This window comes from Mastomys coucha, unplaced genomic scaffold (genome assembly GCF_008632895.1).
Source record: "Mastomys coucha isolate ucsf_1 unplaced genomic scaffold, UCSF_Mcou_1 pScaffold21, whole genome shotgun sequence".
NCBI classification, from domain to species: Eukaryota; Metazoa; Chordata; class Mammalia; order Rodentia; family Muridae; genus Mastomys; species Mastomys coucha.
The window spans coordinates 174,973,570-174,980,168 of record NW_022196904.1 but is presented as its reverse complement, the minus strand read 5'-3'; the positions used below and the strand labels follow the sequence as shown (position 1 = coordinate 174,980,168).

The window sequence follows — 6,599 nt, the reverse complement described above, 5'->3', positions numbered from 1 at the left end:
TTTTCCATACCCACCCACCCCTAGGTTTCTTTTAAAAGGAAAGGCTCAGATTTGGTATATCAAATCCTTCAGTGTAATGACTGTTACAATGCAAGTGTTAAAGCAAGCATGGTTATCACAGAGATCCCTAATCCTCTGTGAGTGACATTTCAACAAATATCATTTCTCTAGCTCTGCTTTAGTGAAATACAGGACAATTTTTATAAGATATAGAAGCATTGTAAAGAAACACTAAGATAGCTCACAGTTTGGGTTCTGGAATTTTTTTTTTCAGTTTTTGTGATTTTTATTTAAACACAAAACATGCATACAAGGCATCTATTTATTTTCTTCACTGCGTAGCCTGGCGTTGGGATTGGTGACTCTGATAGCCAGCTGTGCTGCTCTTTCTACGATGGCTTTTCGGTTCTTAGAGGACACATTGTGAGCAATCTCAGCACAGTAAGATTTGTTACACATCAGCAGCGCTTCCAGCTCCTTGACATTGTGGACCAGGAATTTCCAGAAGCCGCTAGGCAGCATGGGCTTGGTTTTCTCGTTGCTCCCGTAACCAATGTTGGGCATCAGGATCTGGCCCTTGAGTCTTCTTGCACCCTGTTGTCAATGCCCCTGGGTTTCTGCCAATTTCGCTTAATTTTCATATATCGGTCTGACTGGTGCTTGATGAACTTCTTGGTCCTCTTTTTGACGATCTTGGGCTTCACCAGAGGTCGGAGGGCAGCCATGATGCCGCAAAACAGATGGCAGCCACCTCATAGGCAGCACCTAGGAAGAAGGAAGAGGTGGCGGCGGCACGCAAGGTATGATCGGGTTCTGGAACATTGATAACTACTTCTTCATATTACTTATACGGTAATCTTCCTCAAGAGAAGATTAAATGCAGTGGTAAAAGGTAAATAAAATCCACTAGAGTAGACAGAAGTTTCATAGGGTACCAATAGAAGGAGGCAATAAATGAAGTTGGTTTAATACGACACTGACTTTTGGCTCAACTACACTTAAAAAAAAATATCACAAGCTGTTCTTGTTATATCAAGAGAAAAAGGCAAGAATTATGTGAAAATAAAAGATTCTCAGAAGTATATCAGGAAAGATACTCCAAAAATTCTTAAATAATATAAAGGCAGGTTATCAAGCTATAAACCAAAAATTAAATGCAGCAGGCTCAGTTTTGTTCAAATAAAATACTTCAGTGGACCTAAAGCTAAGAATGCTTTCTATGAAGTGTGAAGAACATTCAGTGAGAATAGTTGCTTGATTTTCTCTTTTATCCCACAAAGCCCCACAATTTACAAGGCTCCTTTACCCCCGCCCCAAAAAAGTTGCCTAACTCCTGAATTGTACTTCAGAAATGACAGAAGAGGGACACTGTGGCATCTTTTTATCTCTGTCAGAAAGAGAGTGAAAAAGAAGAGAAATCTATACTAGATGGTGCTCTGGAGAACTCAAATTCGCTTCTGCCTAAGTTCCAGGCCACGCATGGGGCTGGCACAACAGCTTAGAGTCTACAGCAACAGCCAGACACATGACCCTGAACTCTTCTGCTGCAAGCATTTAGCAAGTGCCAAGAATTGTAGGTACTTGTTATTGTAAATTTATCAAGGCCAATAGAATACATAGAACCAAGAAGAGATGTAAACTATGAGTTTTATGTATTAATGCTATACAATTATAGTCATTAAATAAACAATTATAGCTGGGTGGTGGTGGCGCATACCTTTAATCCCAGCACTTGGGAGGCAGAGGCAGGTGGATTTCTGAGTTCAAGGCCAGCCTGGTCTGCAGAGTGAGTTTCAGGACAGCCAGGGCAATACAGAGAAACCCTGTCTCGAAAAAACAAAAACAAACAAAAAATAAATAAATAAAACTATTATAATAATGGCTATTAAAATCAAGGAAGACTATACATTTACAGGAACAGAGTTTATAGAAAATCTCTGTACCTTTAATTCAATTTTGTTATGATCTAAAATTGCTCTAAAAGAGATTTTTTTGAAAGGATGCTCCTTTTAAAATATTTATTTATTTTATGTATCTGAGTGCTTGCTCTATTTGGATGTATAGCTGCATGATAGAAGGAGGCTTCAGACAGAAGAGGGCATCAAATCCCACAACAGATGGTTGTGAGCCACTATGTTGTTGCTGGGAATTGAACTCAGGACCTCTTAGAAGAGAAGTCAGTGCTTGTAGCCACTGAGCCATATCTCCAGCCCATAAATGCAAATTTTTAAAAGGCAAGTAGAACATATGCTATTTCTTTTGATAAAAATTATATATTTATAGATTCAAACAATTTAAATATTGTTTAAAATGAGATGGGTTCTATTTGTGTGTAGTTTTAAATTTTATTATTATGTTGTATATGTATTGGTGTTTCCCCTGCATGTATATTCATGCACTGTGTGCATGCCCATTGCCCACAGAGGTCAGAAGAAGGCATTGGAATCTCTGGAATACTTGAACCTGGATCCTCTGGAAGAGCAGCCAGTGCTGATAACCTCTGAGCCATCTCTCCAGCCCTCTACCCCCCCCCCCTTTTAAAAAAAATTTTATTCTTTATTTTTTTGGCTTTTCAAGACAGGGTTTCTCTGTGTAGCCCTGGCCGTCCTGGAACTCACTCTGTAGACCAGGCTGGCCTGGAACTCAAAAACCCACCTGCCTCTGCCTCCCAAGTGCTGGGATTAAAGGCATGCGCCACCACTGCCCGGCCAGGCTGGCCTCAAACTCAATATATACCAAAGCTGGCTTTGAACTCATCTTCCAGACTCAATTTCCCAAGTGTCAGCCAATATGTTTGGCTTTCAAATGAATTGTTAGCAGTAGCTTTTCTTGGGGCCATGGGAAAACCAGGACTTCTGAAACTTGCTTTTTATGTTGGACACTGGAAGCCAGAGAATGAACAGCAAAGCTTTTGCAAGCCCAAAATAGATTTTATGAGAACTTACACAAGAAACAGCAAAACCATTACCTTGAATCACTGAGAATAGTAGAAGTATCAAAAGGCTAAATGAGCAAATACCTCACAGTATTTTTAATAGGAAAGGATAGACACACACACACACACACACACACACACACAAATCTGACTTCAACTATTGGAAAAAAACAGAATAGTTTGTTAAGTAAAGAATGTTTTGGGAATTAAAAGAAATGATCGCTAACAATAGGAATAAATTCTCTAAGAGCTGTTAGCATCAGGGCATCCAAAGCCTGTGGCAATGCATGGGCGGGCCCACAAGACCTGTTGCCAGGGCAACAGCCACCATGTTCTCAGAATCCATTGGGCTCACCTCCCACCTTTACTTGCTATGTCAAAACCCATATATATACAGGGAACATTCCTCCATCTCTCTCTCTCTCCCTCCTCTCTTTCCGTGCTACTTCGCCATCTCTCCCTCTCAATTAAACCTCTTACATGTGGAACTGTTTGGGCCTAGTGTGGTATGTTCTGACACGACTCACTGTTCTAACACATCATTTGGTGCTGAGACTCGGATTTGGCAGTTGGCGCCGGCACCCGCTGCACTGCCCTACAGCGTGGATCAGTCACAGCACAGGCAACTGCAGCTGCCATCAGTATGCGAGTTCGTGGCCCCCTCAGCTGGTGGCTGCGATAATCGCAGACTTTCACCACAGAAGCTGCCGCTGCTCGCTGAAGACACCACCACCAAGTTGCAGCCAGAACCGGAGCCGCAGCCACGCACTGCAGGACTTACCAACTTCTGCCACGTGAGCCGTGCCCCGCCTGGTCTGTGGGGGAATGGGGGGAGGGACTAGCTTCTGCTCAGATCCACACCTACCCATTCAGTTTCATGTTTTCCATTTACCAGTTCACTATAATTCTTGCACAGACACCGGCATATTAATTAATAGGATCAGTCAAGGGGAGAACCTCCAGCTTCCCAGATACGGCCTAGCCAGCCTTCTCTGGGAACCAGTCAAGCCTCCCAGTTGGCATATGTCTTAGGACTTCTGCCATTGGTTGCCCCCCCTTGAAAGCAACTCTCATTCCCAATTTTTTTCCAGGCTCTAGCAGCCGAAAAATCCTTGGATCCAGGATGGGTTGCTTTCCACAGCAGGCCACTGGGGTCTGCTAGATAGCCACTAGGGGATTCTTGTGACGACTTGGACCACTAGCTTTGGCTGTTACTTTTGGTTTTTGGACTGTTCTCAGGACACTGGTATGAATAGTCCAACTACCCGCCAATGGGTGTCAGAATGTCTTCGACCATACTTCCAGGCACCCCACTGGGATGTCTCCTGGAAAATCTCAAATCTTTAAAGCTAACGCCTGACTTGCAGGCATCAAAAATTAATATATCTCTGCAATAAGATATGGATTAAATATCAACTAGATGGGAGTTCAAAATAGCCTCTCAATGGCACCCTAGATCCAACTATTTTAAGAGATTTTAATACATACTGCCAGCGAATTGGTAAATGGGAGGAGGTTCCCTACATCCAAGCATTTATCTATCTCCATTCCAATCCTTCCTTGTGTTCTTCATGTTCCCCAACCCAACTTCTCTTAGCCATGAAATCTACACAACCTCTGCTAGATGATGCTACATTGCTAGATCCAGCTAATGAACCACCCCCTTTTTGCCGCAGACCTGTCTCCACACCGCCGAAAACCCAACCAAACTGCTGCCTCAGTTTCTCTCCAAGAGCCTGCTAGCTCTGCCTCTCCAGACCCCTCCCCTTCTTCTGTGCCAGCTGTGGGCCACTCCAAATGCCCCACATTGACAGCTACCTTCACTCCTCCTGTCACCCGCTCTAAGGCTGCAGCCAAACCTCCAAGTCCTTCCTCCTCAGAGACACCTGACCCAGCAACGGCCCTACCTCTAAGGGAAGTTGCTGGAGTAGATGGGCTCGTCAGAGTACATGTTCCGTTCTCACTTAGTGAACTTTCCCAAATAGAAAACAGGCTGGGGTCCTATACTTCTAACTCTTCCAAGTTTATTAAAGAGTTCCAGTATATCACTAAATCTTACAGCTTGACTTTCCATGATGTTCATATGATTCTTACTAAGATTCTTACTTCCTGAGGAACACAGATGAGTCTGGGAATCAGCAAGAGTGCATGCAGATGAAATTCACCAAACAGATGGCACATACCCAATTGGCTCTGAGACAGTGCCGGACCAGGATCCCTGGTGGAATTACAATTCTGCAGGTGTTATTTTAGCCAGGGACAGGTTCATCACATGCCTTCTGGCCAGACTTAGAAAAGTGGCCTTAAAGCCAGTAAATTTTGAAAAACTCCAAGAGGTTGTCCAGGACAAGTAGGAGAATCCATCTCAATTTTTAGAACACCTTTTGAAGTCTTTATTACAGCATACCAATCTGGACCCTGAAAACGCAGAAGGTAAGCAACTTTTGATGACCTACTTCTTTTCCCAGAGCTACCCCGACATAAGAGCCAAACTTAAAAAACTGGAGAGGGGACCCCTAACTCCATAGGCAGAAGTCTTAGCACTGGCCTTCAAAGTGTACCATGGGAGAGATGATAAAGTCTGCAAACAAAAATACCATATGCTGGCAAAGGCTGTCTGACCAGCCCCAGCCACTGCCCTGGACTCATGGTCTCCTAAGACTCAGAGACCATCAGGTACCTGCTACTGTCAGGTGTGCCAAGTACCTCCTGGTCTTGGTAGACACCTTCTCAGGGTGGGTAGAGGCATTTCCCACAACTAACAAAAAGGGCTCAGACAGTCTCTGATCTCCTCCTCCAAGAGATCATCCCCCGGTTTGGTGTCCCAGCCTCTTTCCAATCGGACAATGGTCCTGAATGTACTTCCCAAGTCTCTCAAATCCTCTCTAAGGTCCTAAACATCCCCTGGCATTTTCATATTCCTTACCACCATCAATCTTCTGGTAAGGTAGAAAGAACTAATTGCTCTTTAAAAACCACTCTTGTTAAACTGTCACAGGAACTTCACTTTGATTGGGTAAAACTCCTACCTCTGGCTCTTTTCAGGTTATGAGTTCTCCCATAGCGACCTCACCTCATCTCTCCCTTTGAACTCATGTATGGACGTCCAGCCTTAACTCCTGGTCTTTCACCTAAATGTTCTTCCCTCCCAGACCATCTACTTACCCCATTACTTTGCCACCTCCGTTCTCTCCTATGGAACTTTGCTGACTACTATCTACCTCGGCCATGCACTGTCTACTGTTCACTACCTATCAACATTGGAGACCAAGTCCTTCTATCCCCTCCAGGTCATTGGCCCTCACCTCTCTCTCTCAAGTGGCAGGGTCCTTTTAAAGTAATTCTTGTGACCCCTACAGCTGCTAAACTCGAGGGACTCTCTTAGTGGGTCCATCTGTCTCACCTCAAACCTTTCATTCCTCCACCTAAAAATGACTTTTCTTCATACACATCAATCTTAACAGGACCGTGCTCTGTTAAGGTGCTCCAGAGGACAACGAGACCATCCACCTTGTCCCCAATCCCAGAAAATGAGACTCCACTCTGGCAGTCGAGCTCGACCTCACTGGATTAGACATGGGTTTCTCATCCTCCCTCTGCTGTTTATTTCTATCCAGGGTAGCCCTTATATCTGGAGATTCGAGGTTCAAGAAACCCCCACAGA

The 6,599-nt window shown here is 44.0% G+C and overlaps 1 pseudogene; it reads right to left on the bottom strand.

The window, feature by feature from the left end:
* Positions 1-247: 247 nt before the first annotated feature.
* LOC116101177 overlaps positions 248-6,599 on the bottom strand; it is a 7,099-nt pseudogene continuing 747 nt past the window's right edge.